Here is a 17,637-nt window from a genome sequence, read left to right as displayed (position 1 = left end):
GGATTAATGTCCTATTTCTGGAGAGGCAGAATTAAAATTTTAAAAAAAATGTTTACATAATGGCAGCGCCAAAGGCAGCATACTTGCTAGTGCCTGCCATTTTAAAAGATTTGGCAAATGCTGTTGAGTTTATATGGAGGCCTGAATTCCCTTAAAGCAGTGGTTCCCAACATTTTTTTTCTTTTTTTCTTTTGGACGAGGGATGCCTCTCCAACATTAGTACAAAAAGGGTTACCAATCGGTTTTTGGTCAACTTTAAATTTAGTTTAGTTATTTGGGGTGCTGATTCAGAAAATTGCATTGGATAGACCACATGAGCTCTAATTTCTGACACAGAACATATGCCTATCCAGTAGTCGCCATCTGCTCGCCCAGAGAAAACCATATTTAATAAGCCACGTCACTATAAGTGGGTTTCGTGAGACAAGTCACTCTCGTTGCAACAAAGTAGTAACTGTGAGGCCACGGACCATATTTTAGTTTTTGCGGATCACTGGTGGTCCACGGACCACAGGTTTGGAATCACTGCCTTAAAGGTACTAGATCCCCTCTGGCCTTGGAAGCTAAGCAGGTCAGGCCTGGTTACGGATTAAATGGGAGACCAAAAATGAACACCAAGCCCAATAAGTTACATTTCAAAGGAAGGAGCTTTCAAAATCACCTTTGCATAGAAAACCCTATGAAATTCATGGGGTCAACATAAATCGACAAGTAACTTGAAGGCACATATGTGTGCACGCACACACACATATTAAGTATATAAAAAGAGCTATCTCTGGAGAATGTAGAAAAATCAGACAAAAAAACTCATAGAGTTTGAAGTTAAAGTTTCACTCGCAGTATTGCGAGTGTAAAGGTACTATCAGCTCAGTTCCTATGGTACTCATCCCATTATATTCCCCTGCTTGGAGTGGCAGGGTGCAATATTTTGAGTCTGAGATAATTCCAAGCTGCCGTTTTTGAAACATAGATAATCACAGGCATCACTATGTGGGCATCAAGATTTATCTTCATTGCCACTGCAAGAGGAATTTGTTTTATTGTTAAGTGCATTTGGCTAATTTAAAGTGCCCCTTATCTGGATAGGCAAAGTTGTATCATAGCCTAACATTTGGGGGAAAGGGTCCATGAGCATGTCACTGGGTTCCCTTTTCTAAACTCTGTGTGAGGGTCTCCAGTTCCCTTCATGGGAAATTTTTCCACTATTGTGTTGGAAACTGCTTTGAATCCCCTCAGGAGTGAGAAAAGCAGTATATAAATGCAGTAAATAAATAAATGGTGACATTATGAATTATTCAGTCACTGCTACTAACGTCCCCACTTCCTTTATTTTTGGTAAATGCGGAACTGTTCTCTCCATTATTTAAAAACACACCTTCTGTGTTACTTACCTACATCAGATTAAAACATGATTTTTAAAAAATGTTTATGTCACACCAGAACCAATTTGTGAGTCTTTACGATGCCAGAGATTTGGCAATACTCTAATGAATAATGCATAGGAAACATTAAATATTCTATAGATGAAAGTAAGGTTCTTTTTCACAGCTGTAGAAAAGTTGCTTGCGGAGTTGATGTTTCAAGAAGGTGATCCCCATCTCTTTTTACTCAGAGATAATACTTTGGATATTATACACTTATTACTGTGACATCATATTGAAAGAAAATAATGATTCAAACTGTACCTCAAACTATTTTTCTCTCTTTAGTTGCGGGGAGAAGCTTGGTTCTTTTACTATTATTGTTTTATTATCCTGTTTCTTATACTCATGTGCTGCTTCGCTTCCTGCTGTCCTCTATATGTGGAAGTGCCAAAATGTCACAAGACATATTTTAAGTAGAAGCAGGAAATATTCAATAATGATATAAGAATAATAATTTGTATTCACTGTATAGCCTCTGGCAACTGTTCATCGTAACAGTTGCTATTTACCCCTCTAAGAAGTCACACATTAGACACAATCCAGAGAAAAATCTGGTATATCTTCGTCCATTAAAATAAAGTGCACGGATACACATAACTGTAGTGTTCAGTCTCCTTCACTTTCTCTATATTATGCCCTATGGATAAAGCTTTTTAAAATTTAATATAAAGACAAAAGATTTTTGACTAACCTTATCTTGATCCATGTTCCTCACTTAACCCTTTGAAATGAGAAAGGAACGATATTGTTGGATATTATTACCCATTGTATTTTCCTCATGAGATAGAAAATATCCAAATATTGTACTCACTTATTTTTTGCTTTAAAGGCTATTCATTTTTTCCCATTTTTCTTTATTGGCTTTCCCAGGGATGTTTAATTTTAATATAATTATATAATAATAAGTAATATTTTATATCGATTTATATCTATTAAATCACATTCTTTATATGTTCAGGAAGGGCATAGGTAAAGGTTTCCCTTGATATTAAGTCTAGTTGTGTCCAGCTCTGGGGGGTGGTACTCATCTCCATTTGTTAGCCAAAGAGCCAGCATTGTCCTATAGACTCCTAGTTCATGTGGCCAGCATGGCTGCATGGAGCACCGTTACCTTCCCATCAGAGCGGTACCTATTGATCTACTCACATTTGTATGATTTTGAACTGCTAGGTTGGCAGAAGCTGGGGCTAACAGCGGGAGCTCACCCCGCACCCTTGATTCAAACCGCGACTTTTCAGTCAGCAAATAGAGCAGCTCGGCGGTTTAACTCACTGCACCACTGGGTGTAATAATAATAAAACTTTATTTATAACCCGCCACCATCTCCTAAAGGGACTTGAGACAACTTACAAAATTGCACACACTGGTGCCATACAAAACATAAAATTCAATACATAAACATTCAAGAGAAAACAGTTTATATCTGAAAGCTTCTTTTAGGATCCTACGTATAAGTACAAGACCATTTTCTCCTCGGACATGAAGCTGTGGACAGAGATTGTAAAAGTTTTCTTCAAATTATTTCTTTATTTCTTTGTTCATTTGCATTCCAATGAAATAAGGCACTTCCTGCCGGTAATGAGTTGCACCCCTGAATTTAAAGAAAGCCGAAAGGCTATAGAGAGCATTATGGCAGACTGATGGTACCAAGGAAGCTGCAGAAAGCAATCCCTCCCCTTGCACTCTGAAAGTGCTTTTGATTTAGAGTTTTAGGTTGGCAACATTTTACCAGTGTGTGACAGGGATTAGCTGTTTTTTCCTTGGTCTAATAAGTTTCCCTCTAATGAGTGCTTTCGTTACTTTGTTCAGGGCAGATCTGTCCTAGATCCAGCCATGCTGCTCTGGAAGTGGGAGTTCTGCCTTCAAGAGTAACAGGAGTACAAGGGAAATGAGGGAGACCAGAGCCGAGGAATTCATTAATTTCTTGGCTGACTGCAGCATTGGAGTCACAAAAACTGCTGAGGAGGACTTGAATCTCCAGTTTCTGAAAGGTTCCGTGATTGCAGGGGTCATGTCAACAAGTCCCTCTCATGTTGATTCCGAATTACCTTCTGAGGGACCTTCCATACAGCCATATAATCGAGAATATCAAGGCAGATAATCCACAATATCTGCTTTGAACTGGATTATTTGAGTCCACGCTGCCATGTAACCCAGTTCAAAGCAGATAATGTGGAATTTTATTCAGCTATTTGTTTACTTTATTTCTATCCTGATCTTCTCACCCTTGTAGGGGACTCAGCTATGTGGAAGGGGCCTGAGTCTTACCTGCATAATGATTTCAATTCCTTTCCCTTCTGCTCACCATATATTTGAACAGAGGTGAGATTCAACCCACAGACACAATTAAGTGGAGAAACCAAAGACCAGACTGACACAATTAAGTGGAGGAAAAAAGATTATAGCTTTTTGGTTGCAGTTGCATATAGAGTTGGCATACACATGGGTCTGGATCCAGGTATTGACCATCCCACCTGTTGATTGATGAATCTAAATCTGGTGCCAGATCTCTAGGGATGGCATGAGAGGGACCAGCTGGGCAGGACCCCCAAGTGGTCCCTCAATTACCGGGGGGTGTAGGAAGTGCTGGGCAAGGCCAGCTCCATGCCACACAACCAAAGTTCCCCCAAAGAGTCCCTCTGAAATCCATTGCCTAGTATTGGTCACCCAAACCTGGAACCACAACCCATGCCATCCACCCCCCGACGTTGCGACATAATGCAAAACATAATGCAAAAATGCAAAACACCGTAACAATAGAAAAAGATACAGAGAGGGAAGGCAGGATGAAACTGTTGAAAGTGAAGAAGCATCAACACAAGTATATAGAGCACTTTGGCAAAGAAGGAACCCTGTGGTGCATGTCTGCTGTCTTGCTTTTCACTTTTTTCCTCTATCTATCTAACTTAGGGTGTTTTTGCTTGCTGCCTGCAAGTAGAGGTCACTTTCCTCTTCTTCCAGAAGCCCTTAGTAATTTTTAACCCTTTGTTTGAGAAGGGAGCATAATGAGGGTTCTCTTTCTGAATATACCTTACACAGAGAAATTAAAACCAGCATTAAAGACTCCTCTACCAAAGTTAGGTAACTTTGTTTTGTCTGTCTCCTCTTATCTGAAATGTATTACCTACAACAATGCATTTTAACCTTAGTAGAGCATCCTAAATATTTTCTCTCCTGCTTCCTACTCTAAGGTCATACAACACTATACTCTGCTATATTCCTACAGAAGCTTGGAGAGAACTTTCAACAGCCTAGTCATGTTCCAGGATTTATAGTATGCTATTTGTCTGAACTGAAACTTGCATGTCAGACAGGTCACTTGGACAGAGTTAGGGGGAGCCCACCAGCCTATGAAAACACAATTGGTTCATTGGCTGGCGCCTGAGACTAATAGGGGACAGGTCGTAGAGGAGGCCGGGAAAAAGACATTGTGCCAAAGCAGGAATGGCACTTGCCATAACAACACTCCACCCGCAACCTGTTATTTGCATTACTTCCATGTTCTAAAGACAGTATACTTACTTATTTACTTACTTAGGCGATCCCTCGTAACTCGAGGACGATTGTCTTCCAGATATGGTGTCTTAGCAGTGGATCCGTAGGTAGCTGTGGAGCGCTATTCTTGACCTGCATGTTCTCCCGCAGTGAGGGCATCGGTTTCCAGGTGGAAGGCGATCCTGGTCAGGGTCGGCTTGAGGTGCCTTCCTCTTGGCATATTTCTTCCTTTCGTTCTCCATAGCGTTTCGGCCCTTCTTTTTATATCCTCCCTGCTCCCCCCACATCCCAACAGGCACAAAGTTATTTAGGTACAGATGGAGTACAAAATGGGGAGGGTAAAAAAAAGTCCTGGACCTTCTTGGGGGATGGTAAATGTGATATGAGGTCCTTGGGGCAGGTGGAGGGAGAGTCTTATCTGATGATGGTAGTAGGCTACTTATCAGTTTTGTAGAAGTCCAGAGGAACATAGATTTTATCAGTTGTGGTGTCATAAGTTAGGTATGAGCTATCGCTTGCCAGTAGACCAATTGTGTCCAATTCTGGGCACCATAATTCAAGAGAGATATTGACAAGCTGGAATGTGTCCAGAGGAGGGTGACTAAAATGATCAAGGGTCTGGAGAACAAGCCCTATGAGGAGCGGCTTAAGGAGCTGGGCATGTTTAGCCTGAAGAAGAGAAAGCTGAGAGGAGATATGATAGCCATGTATAAATATGTGAGAGGAAGTCAAAGGGAGGAGGGAGTAAGCTTGTTTTCTTCTTCCCTGGAGACTAGGACGCGGAACAATGGCTTCAAACTACAAGAAAGGAGATTCTATCTGAACATGAGGAAGAACTTCCTGACTGTGAGAGCCGTTCAGCAGTGGAACTCTCTGCCCCGGAGTGTGGTGGAGGCTCCGTCTTTGGAAGCTTTTAAACAGAGGCTGGATGGTCATCTTTCAGGGGTGATTTGAATGCAATATTCCTGCTTCTTGGCAGGGGGTTGGACTGGATGGCCCATGAGGTCTCTTCCAACTCTTTGATTCTATTATTCTAGACTGAGGATGGGGAAGGGCAACGAAGTGCAGCTGCCCCTGAGGAGAGTTGATATGTAGGCTGCACCTTGCACTCTGGAGTTACTGAAGTCTCCTGGCCTCCTTTTCACCTCCTCCTTGGAGGGGGCTACGAGGTGTAGCTGCTGCCGAGGAGGGTTGGTGTGTAGGCTGCACCTTGCGTGTAGGCTGCACCTATCTGTGTAAATCCCAAGATTCCTTTCAGATCAGGTTCAGGCAACTCACTATATTTGCCTATCTTGATACAGATAATCACAGCATGTGATGGTTAGAATGACATATCTACAAGATAAAAAGCAATACCTGGTATGTGTATTTATGTAGACAGACAGATAAATCGACAAATCTATACTAAATCCCAAAGGGACAGTGGTAATCATTTTCGAGTAAGCATTTATTACAGTAACTGACAAAACAGAAAAATATTAATATTATGGCAAGCTATTTCAATGTTTTCTTTCTGTGTGTTTCAAACCCCACTTGTAACACTTGAAACCATCTTACCCTGAGGGCAGTTTGCATTGCATGGAACTTTGAATGTTGCACCAACTCTGAACACACAATATTACACCCACCAAACAAATAGCTTTGGAGCACTTCTGCATGGGACGTCTGAACAGTGCTTCCATCCTGCTCTCTCGCTTCAAGACAGGACAACAAGGGTCATGTACATCTTAATATAGTTGTGCATCATGAACATCCATTGTGGGATTTCAGTCTGTGCCGCATTATTTGGAGCTTCAAGTTTTAATCTCTTTAACTGGATGATTAATCAACCAAAGCTTTAATCACAGATTAAAGTCTGCCCGTGATTAATCAGTGGGTCTGTGATTGGAAACACACCACCAGCCAGCCAGATGTGCCTTCACCTTGATGCAAGATTTGGTGAAGAAATGTAAAGATGGCTGCCATTTTATGCTCAAATATTTTGCATCTTTTTCAAAGATAAACCCTTTGTAGTTGACTCTAGAGGTAAGACTGGTGGTATTCAAAGTTATTTTTTAAAGTTTGGTAGACTGGTGCTTGGCTGCGTTAGGAATCATCTCACATGCAAAAGAGTGTGTGTGAGTGTGTTTTGTCAATTGAGGTGTGTGCGTGTGTGTGTATATATAATTAGAAACATTATTATTATTGCTATTATTAACATCCTACTTTCCTCGCTTGAATAAGGCTCAAAGTAACTCACAAAATTAAGAACAATACAGTTTGAAACCTACGACATATACAGATCAAACCAAAATTAAACAGAACTGTTGAGAAGAAACTGTTAAATCCCATAAAACCATTAAAACTGTTAAAATAATTAAAAAATTACAAAACCTCCTGGCTCATTCTGAAAAACGTTCTTCTTTAAAAGCCTGCCCGAATTACATTTACAGTATGACTCCCATATCTGCTGGATCAGCTTCCGCAGTTTCATTTATCCATATCAGACAAAATATGCCCTTTCTAGATATTTTCAGATACTCCAGCATGACTCTATAGTATTCTTGGGTTCTCAGAAGACCATTTCAAAAGATTTCGCTATCGTCTATGGTTTTGCATATCCATGCAAAGTCCAGGAGCATATGCCCTGCTGATATGGGAGTCATTTTTGTGATTTTAGTTGACATACAGCAGATTAATTAGCTTCAATTGACTGAAGCTTCTCTGTAAGTGAGGACGAAAGAAGAGTCAAAGATTACAACAAAGGATAGTCCTACCAGTGGAAAGAGTGGCCCATCAGTGGGATAGGACATAAGGAGATATCTTGAAGATGGGACCCAAGGCTCAACACAAAATTCATTTTACACACACACACACACACACACTATAGCCTGAAGATAATCTGATACATAATATTTTAATAATTTTGTGTATGAAACTAAGTTTGTGTAGAAAGCTAAGATGTCACTAGTACAGATTGTGGATAATTTTGAATTCAGGAGATAAGGAATGCTCAACCGGTATATTGTAGTTATTTTCTTCATCTGCAGAAAATTGTATAAGAAATAGCTCAAAAGAAAAGGCACACACTTTCTGAGATGGGACATTCTCCTTTCTTTCACACGGAGGAGAACACTGCTTTGTTTTTTTAAATGTGCTGCTTAACCATGAGCATCATTTTGGTAAATCAAAATGTTTAAGTGATTGCTTTCAAGTTTTACTTATTGATTTATTTACAAATTAGACCACTTTTTATCCTTTTAGATGACATGGCAGGATATGATAAACAATCATATGAAAAACACAATAATAAAGCAGTGAATAAAATCCATAAAATTTAATTTCCAACATATTAAAATGCTGGAGTAAACCAAATAGTTTTTGCCTGGCGCCAAAAAGACCGTAAAGTTGGCACCAGGCACCAGGGTTCTCTAGGGAGAATACTCCATTAATCAGTTAAATATCTAGCCTTAATTTCTATAACACACTTGACGACTTCAGTGCAATGAGTGGATCTTGTCTCTGAATTAGCCGACTCGATTCCAAGACGCTGTTCTCAAGTGCCAACAGAAAATTTCATGTTTACTTTCTCCCATTAGGGAGAAAGCATTCCTTGTCAATTTATGGTCCTTTGAACACAATAGTGCAGCTTGGAAGCAGAGAACCCATGGATATTGTGGGATTCCATCTCTTATAAGACCAATAACCATGGAAGAAGACACGTATTATGGAAGATGCACTCCTAAAAAATATTAAGGGCCACAAACTGACCATAAGTGCCCTACCCTAGTTTTACAGACAAACACAGTCACGCCTGTAATAGAATCAGCTCTCCATATCCATGAGTTCTACATCTACAGATTCAACCAACAATGGCTCAAAAGTATCAGGGGGAAAATCCCAAAAGGAAATCTTGATTCCTAAGGTTCTCTCCGAATGTCATTTGCATTGTTCACCATTTTATATAAGGGATGTCATTCTGCTAGGACACTGTATGTTGAACATCCTTGGATTTTGGTACCCTTAGAGGTCCTGGAACTAAATCCTAGCAGGTGTAGTCTGTTCTTGCCATTTTGTCAGATCCTTGTATAACTTTTTATTTTTAGTTCCATAGTTTAGGGCAGAATCCTGTTGGTGAACTACGTTATTGGTTTTATCATTCCAGGTCATGAAGTGCCTACAAGGGAAAATAATGATGATAATGATACTATTTTTTTATTTCTTACCTGCCTCTCCTCACGTCTTGAGGTGGGGCACAACATAATTAAAACACATCTGATCACCCAATTTCTCCAGCATCTAACTCAATCAGTGTCCCTGCTGTCTTTTTCTTCTTGCTGCTATTGCCCACACTGGCGTACTTATACCAATAGGATTGTGGCCTAGAAAAACTGCTTGTCGCATAACTTCTCCATCAATAAATGTAGGTCTATCAGACTCAAAAGCTATTATAATCGTTATTCTAGTGCATTCATATTTTTAAAAGAAAAAAAGCCTTGGCTCTTCCCATGATATTACTCATAATAATTTCCAGCTTGTTTTCAATTAGTGTTACCAATTCAGGATTAGACACCCAGAAATACCTGCTCTCCGGTGAGCTGACCTGTAACTCATGGGAATGGAAATATAGTTATTAATGAACCACTGACATATTTACCTATTTAACTATCAGTAATTTAATTATCGATCAAGTCTGTCTCATGGATCTTGCCCCTCACTGAGGAATTAATGCTTCAGGATATTAAGCACACTTTGTTCTGATTCAGAAAATCTCAGACAATTGGTTGTTTTTATGAGGACAGATAAACCTCTCATCTGTTGTATTATTTACTCCTAGTCTCATTTCCAATTCATTCCCATTTTTGGGTATGTTTCCCTTCATGAGCTCCCCATGTTTGATTAATACAAAAATATGACGTTTGTGAGGATCATGAGGATAGTAGAAGCAGGGAGACACATATCCAGTTAAGGTCATGTCAACAGTGAGGGAAATTCTTAAATGAAATAGGATTATTAGAGAGCTTGGGACCGCTTGGACAGCTGGGTATATTCAGCCTGGAGAAGAGAAGGTTAAGAGGTGACCGCCCCTATAATGTTGTGACAAGTATAACGATTGTACGTGTTTTAATACTTAATGGTCTATATATTTTAATGTATTTTTATAATCTTGTTGGTTTATTTAATGTTAATTGTTTGTACTGCAATTGTTTGTTTGTTGGCATCTAATGATTGCCCGTTGTAAGCTGCCCTGAGTCCCCCTTTTGGGGATTGAGAAGGACAGGATATTAATGTTCTAAGTAAATAAATAAATACTTGATAACATTCAACAAACATAGTGGGGAAGGTGAGATGAAGTTCAGAGCGAACTGGCAGGAGCTCACCCCAAGTCTCTTTACACATCCAGCCACTGCACGAGAATGCAAAGCAACAACAGTGTCCTCCAGCTTTTTTTTTTTTTTTGGGGGGGGGGGAGGACCAATCAGGATGGAGCAAGCCGTTCAAACCTCATTCAAGTCTTACTAATTTATCCAGGCTAAGAAGAACCGGGAAGAAGAAATACTGTAGTAGTGGGTCTTCTAGTGGCCAAGGCTACACTCTACACTGATCCACAACCTTGCCACCAGGTAAGTTGGGCAGCCCATTTAGTGACAAAAGAGTAGTAATGCTGTTCCAACAAATGAACTGTTGTATCAAAATAGTTATCCACATTTGGGAAGTGGATGTATCTTGATGAATCTCTCCGGGTTCTTTAATCTATTTTAGTTTGTTTGGCTTATTGTTTCCATGGATATTGAAAGCAAGGCCAAAGGAATCATTCATTTGTCATTTGCTAGTTGGACTGTGTCAAAAAGTTAATGAAAGATGTTCATAAATGTACATGGCCTCCTGTGGCACACCATTCAGGTCTACAATACAGTGCTGGACACAAACATGGGGCCTATATTTTTAAAATGTCCATCTCCTCTAAAGAAGCTCAGAATACGGGCAGTCCCCAAATTATAATCAAGATAGGTTCTGTAGGTTTCTTCTTGAGTTGAATGTGTATGTAAATCAGACAGTTACATTTTTAAGTATAACTCCAGCCAAATATATCTATATTATAGCTTTGGATAACATAGGGAAAGATAAACTCCCCTGTGGTGTTTGTTTTGCTGACTGTGCCCCTGTTCAGAAGATTTCACCTCACTTTCTGTCCCTGTGATAATTAGATTTTGAAAAACATGTCTTTCTATGGAAACAAGGATTGGTGATAAACTTCAGTGGAGACCCCCTTTCCCCATGATAACTCTTTCAGGACAGGATTTCCCTTCTGAGGGATAGATTTCTCTCACTTTCTGTTGTCTCACTCTTATTCTTTACTGTGAGTCATTTGTAAGTGGGATGTTTGTAACTTGGGGACTGCCTGTACACCACAAGAAGCATATAAAAGAGAGGAGCGAGTTTGCTTAAAATCCGGTTGCCAGGTCTTCAAAAATCAACAAGTAACAGTCAAAATTAATGGCATGCAGGATTGACAATCAGAAAACAGCAATTAACAAGTTTATATTCTACCTGAATCTCAAATGGTCATATCAGTTTCAGTTAAGCTAGCCACATGTTTCTCTGTAACATGTTATCCATATTCATTAATTTCAAGAAGCATGTATTTCTGTCTCCATGAAGGGCCCACACCTAAAAGTATAGGTGTATTGCATCTTGTTTAGTCTATATAAAATGAAAAGTTTTCCAGCCATCAAACAGGGTAGACTCCTTATAATAAGGGACACCTGGTGACCTTAGCTTACAATCACACAGAAAAATACGGCCACAATATTTCTCTTGATGAATCAAAGTAACCATTATTAGGGTACGTTTCAAAACGGTGTGCTTGCTGGAGATATGTTAAATACTTCTTACACATTTTATTCTCTTCACATCAAGTCATACCCTTAGGAGGTTTCTCCTTTGTAACTACATATTTAAAAAGAAACAATTTCTATTAGAAATCTTCCAGAAGGAAAACCCATTTTTATATAATCAGACTTTCATTACACTTTCTGTTTTAGTGCCTGCTGGGTTTTCTTGTTCATATACGTCCTCATAGATCACCTTATTGTAACAGAAAGTTAGTATCTGCCTCATGTGTGTATCTGTGCATAAGGCCATGTGTACAGATGCAGCCACAAACTAAGGGAGATTCAGATGCCAAATGGCCTCTCCATAGATGGAGGCAAAGCCTACAAGAAGACGTAGAGAGGGAAGCTTATCAGGCAAAGCAGTGTTTATAATAGTATGCCTTCACATAATTTCTAACTTAATGGCTACTCCAAGGCAAATTTATTATGTTTTCTAAAAATGTGCAACTCACTCAGAGTATGTATTCACCCAAGAGCACCTAGTGACTTTCCATGGCAAAGTTGAGAATTGAACCCAGGTCTCCAAAAATGTAGTCCAACACTCAAATCACTACATCATGCTGTCTCTCTTACTAGAATGGAAATAGCACAGTAAAGTGCCTCTAATACCGATGTTTCTCATCATCACCCAAGACAGTGTTACTCAAAGTGATGGTCCTTGGACCATTTGTGTTCCCTGAGCTTGGTTGTTGGTTCTTGCTGAGTATCCAGGAAATAAAGACATAACTGCAGATAATGGACAAAAATACATGGGAAATATCCAAACAGGTCACTCCCATCCCTCCATTTTTCACTTCCTAAAGCAGCATTCAGAATGTGATACAGATGGGACTCAATGAATCTTCAAGAGAGAGCCATTTCTGGAGTAGCATATTATGTATTCTTTTCTTATGTCAGTAGAAAAAGGAAAAACAAGGAGGTGATAGGGCCTCTTCGAGGAGAAGATGGAGCAATGCTGACAGAGGATAGGGAAAAGGCAGAACTACTAAATACCTTCTTTGCCTCGGTCTTCTCACAAAAAGAAAGTCATCTTCAACCTCAGCAAGACGGAGTGGATGAGGGATTTGAGGACATCCAACTCCAAATTGGGAAACAAGTCGTACAGGAATACCTGGCCGCTCTAAATGAGTTCAAGTCCCCAGGGCCAGCTCAACTACACCCAAGAGTATTGAAGGAACTAGCGGAAGTCATTTCGGAACCATTGGCAACCATCTTTGAGAGTTCTTGGAGAACAGGAGAAGTTCCAGCAGATTGGAGGAGGGCCAATGTGGTCCCAATTTTCAAGAAGGGAAAAAAGGACGACACAAACAACTACCGTCCGGTCAGCCTCACGTCGATACCAGGCAAGATTCTGGAAAATATTGTTAAGGAAGTTGTCTGCAAACACTTAGAAACAAATGCGGTCATCGCTAATAGTCAACATGGATTTATCAAAAACAAGTCATGCCAGACTAATCTGATCTCTTTTTTCGATAGAGTTACATGCTGGGTAGATGCGGGGAATGCCGTGGATGTAGCGTACCTGGATTTCAGTAAGGCCTTCGACAAGGTCCCCCATGACCTTCTGGCAAGGAAACTAGTCCAATGTGGGCTAGGCAAAACTACGGTGAGGTGGATCTGTAATTGGTTAAATGGACAAACCCAGAGGGTGCTCACCAATGCTTCCTCTTCATCCTGGAAAGAAGTGACAAGCGGAGTGCCGCAGGGTTCCGTCCTGGGCCCGGTCCTTTTCAACATCTTTATTAATGACTTAGATGAAGGGTTAGAAGGCAGGATCATCAAGTTTGCAGACAACACCAAATTGGGAGGGATAGCCAATACTCCAGAGGACAGGAGCAGGATTCAAAACGATCTTGACAGATTAGAGAGATGGGCAAAAATTAACAAAATGAAGTTCAACAGTGACAAATGCAAGATACTCCACTTTGGCAGGAAAAATGAAATGCAAAGATACAGAATGGGGGATGCCTGGCTCAAGAGCAGTACGTGTGAAAAAGATCTTGGAGTCCTCGTGGACAACAAGTTAAACATGAGCCAACAATGTGATGTGGTGGCAAAAAAAGCCAATGGGATTTTTGCCTGCATCAATAGGAGCATAGTGTCTAGATCTAGGGAAGTCATGCTACCCCTCTATTCTGCTTTGGTTAGACCACACCTGGAATATTGTGTCCAATTCTGGGCACCACAATTCAAGAGAGATATTGACAAGCTGGAATGTGTCCAGAGGAGAGCGACTAAAATGATAAAAGGTCTGGAGAACAAGCCCTATGAGGAGCAGCTAAAGGAGCTGGGCAAGTTTAGCCTGAAGAAGAGAAGGCTGAGAGGGGATATGATAGCCATGTATAAATATGTGAGAGGAAGCCACAGAGAGGAGGGAGTAAGCTTGTTTTCTGCTTCCCTGGAGACTAGGACGCGGAACAATGGCTTCAAACTACAAGAGAGGAGATTCCATCTGAACATGAGGAAGAACTTCCTGACTGTGAGAGCCGTTCAGCAGTGGAACTCTCTGCCCCGGAGTGTGGTGGAGGCTCCTTCTTTGGAAGCTTTTAAACAGAGGCTGGATGGCCATCTTTCAGGGGTGATTTGAATGCAATATTCCTGCTTCTTGTCAGGGGGTTGGACTGGATGGCCCATGAGGTCTCTTCCAACTCTTTGATTCTATGATTCTATGATTCTATGAAAGTAAGGAGTGGTGAAGCTCTGCATTGCTGGACAGTATGTTTGGGATCAGCAATATGATGGGAGGCAAATAGCAGAGGAAACAATACAATTTGGCAACCCCAGAAAAATCAGCACTGGCAAAATTACTGCCTAAATCAGCAATAAAGCTTTAAAAATCCATCAAAAACAACAATGAAGGTGGCCATGTGGGGATTCAAAAACATCTTGGAAGACTGGATGTGGACAACAAATTGCACATCCCTACTATCAAGTGTAGCCTTGGTGTGGCAAGTAGGTTTTGTTTTCCAATAACAATATACAATATGAGCAGAGAAAGAGAATTTCAAACCTGCACATGTCAGCTGCTATAGCCATCCTCTGTTATGCCATGGGAGAGAGGAAAATCAGAAAGCAGTGCTCAAGACTTGGCACAAAAATGAAATAACACAGCACAATTGTTGCATTCTTATGGGCGGAGGTGGTACTCATTGTGTACTCTGTGACTTTTGACACTCAGAAAAGAGCTACGACGAGAGGAAGCTAAAATAAAATAATCACACATGGGGAGTTTAAAAATAGCTTGACTTAATACACTTCTCTGGGTTTAAGACCACATCACTACAATGTTAATTCCAGGGACCTGGTTGCACTCAAGACACTCAAAATCCTATACATGCCTGTTCTCTGCACACGAATTCCATTCATTTCAATAAAACTGAAGCATGCAGAGTTATAGTTCCAATAATCACCATAACGTGGCTATTTTTGACCAGTTACACAATAGCAGCAATGCCCACTTCAGCATTCTCGGTAAAAGCCGCGCCTTTTAATTTTATCTGGCAAAATGATTCTGCTTCATGTTTCAGAAACTTTGTTTTTCTTTGTTTTAAGCTCTACATATGAAGAAGTGCTGGACCTGGCCAATGTTTTGCAATGTGTATGCCCTTTAAAGTATTTTTCTTTATGAATGTATTTTTCCCTTTGCAAGTTGTGTGTGAGATAATGGCCAAACTTATATATCTTTGGTGGCCAAACTTATATATCTTGTTTTTATTAACATACTGGGGAAACTAGCGAGGTAGGCTTATCTGTTCTCAGTTTTCCCCTCTGTTTTGTTGTCCAACACAGATTTGGGAGTCAGCTGCTGCTTACCTTACCTGTTATAGGAAAGCACACATGGATACAATAGATTCAGCTGAAGTAGAACTCCTCTCACTGCTGAAACTTTATTTCATTGTTTACTTCAGATGCACCATGGCAAATTGACACCAAAAATCTGTGTTTCTTCAGCCTTCCATCATCATCCTCTCAATACCAATGCTAGTATGGTATAGTAGCAAGAGCATTGGACTCTAGAAACCAGGGTTCAAATCCCGGCTCGATTATGAAACCATTGGGTGGCCTTGGGCAAGTGAAGTTACATTCTCTCAGCCCTAGAGGAACGCAATGGCAAACCTCTTCTGAATGAATAATGCTAAGAAAACTCCCGTGATACATTCTCCTACACATAGTAGGTCAGAAACAACTTTAATGCAGACAGCAAAGATCAGGTGGAGTTCAGAGCTGAGATTTGGAATTATACTAAAATCAAACTGAACAGTCTTCAAATTAGCCCGAAGTGAATCACCATTTGAACTACACATTTTGTGGGTAGTGCACATTCTACTTTGCACCTCTTGACAGATAAGCAAATGGGTGTAAAAGACTGTGAACACACACATTGACACCCCTGACTCAGAACGATACTCAGAGAACGAGGCTCACTGTAAATGAAATACCTGGAACACAGGAAATTTGCCTCTACTGTTCAAAAATATCCCTTATGAACAGATCTGTAAGTTTTCTCACATCTCTGCAAAAAAAAAATGTTCATGAACATGTAAATAAAAATCTGGAGCTACTGACTATTGTTTTGTGGTTGGCATTCTAGGTCTCTAAGGTAGAGCAGGAAGATAGGTAGAAAAGATTTGACCAAAAAAATGTGTGAGTCTTTGTTCTGATAATTTTCTCATAAATTGCTTCAGATAATTTCCACTTACACCAACACTGTGGGCTTCAAGATCAGTCCTGAGACAGATTTTGAGGATAAGTACACATTGACTTCCTTTCTGAAACGGCTTCCTTCCCTGTCACATTTATTAACTTCAGACACTTATCTTGTATAACTTCCCCCACTACTGAAACAAGAAAATGTCTACCTTGCACTGTAGATCAATTAGCAGATCTGTGCTAACAAGAAATCAGTCATTGAAGGGAAATACAGAAAACTGTGTGGGGCTAAGAATTAGGAAGAAACCCTCCTCACCAACCTTAAGTCGAGACAGGTGCCATTTCCCATGCTAAGCAGTAAAACCAAAGAGAAATCTTATGCGGTCATCATCTTACTTCTGTCAAATGCTTTAGAAACAAACAAAGAAAGAAACTCTCTACTTTGTGTTGTCTAAATGTTGCCCTTACAGGTAAAGTTCATGGTAAATTCCTTCCCTGTGATTTTCAGCTGGGTTTTCCACATTCATACCCATCGATTCAGCTGTATTTGCATATATGAGATTAAGATTTCTAAAAAAAAGGTTGCGTATGAATCACAGACTTGCAGGATGAATCATATTTATTGTACCAGACCTTTATAGTGTTGTTGTGTGATTTATATTTAATAACCCAAGTGGCTTATAATAATAAAAATACAGTTTAATAACCCACAAGAAGAAAGCAGCTTCTTGTTAAAAGGAGTGACAACAATAGCAGCAACAGTAAAAAATATCAATATAAAAAGATCTGTAGTATCTATTTCTAGCCGTACTAAATCAGCATGAAGCTTATCATAAAAATCATACATTTAAAGCTTGCTTCATGGTTTCCAAATGAACATGCTGAATTCGTTACTTGCAAAATCAGTATAGTTGTTGATGCCTTCAGGTAATTTCCAACATACGACGACTTTAAAGCAAATTTATCACAGCATTTTATGGGACTAAGAGTATATGCCCCACACAACGTCACCTAATGGGTTTCCATAACTGAATGGGGGGATCAAATCCTGATCTTTTGAGTTGTAGTCCAATGCGCAAACCTCTGCACCATGCTAGCTCTAGCCACAATGCCCCTTTATATGCTTTGCCTCTTTAAGCATATTTATTTCTATATTGGGATGGAGAACCTGTGACTGTTCAGATGCCATTGTA

The sequence above is a fragment of the Anolis sagrei genome, chromosome 1 (assembly GCF_037176765.1).
Source record: "Anolis sagrei isolate rAnoSag1 chromosome 1, rAnoSag1.mat, whole genome shotgun sequence".
Classification (NCBI taxonomy): domain Eukaryota; kingdom Metazoa; phylum Chordata; class Lepidosauria; order Squamata; family Dactyloidae; genus Anolis; species Anolis sagrei.
Note: the sequence above shows the minus strand (reverse complement) of the source record.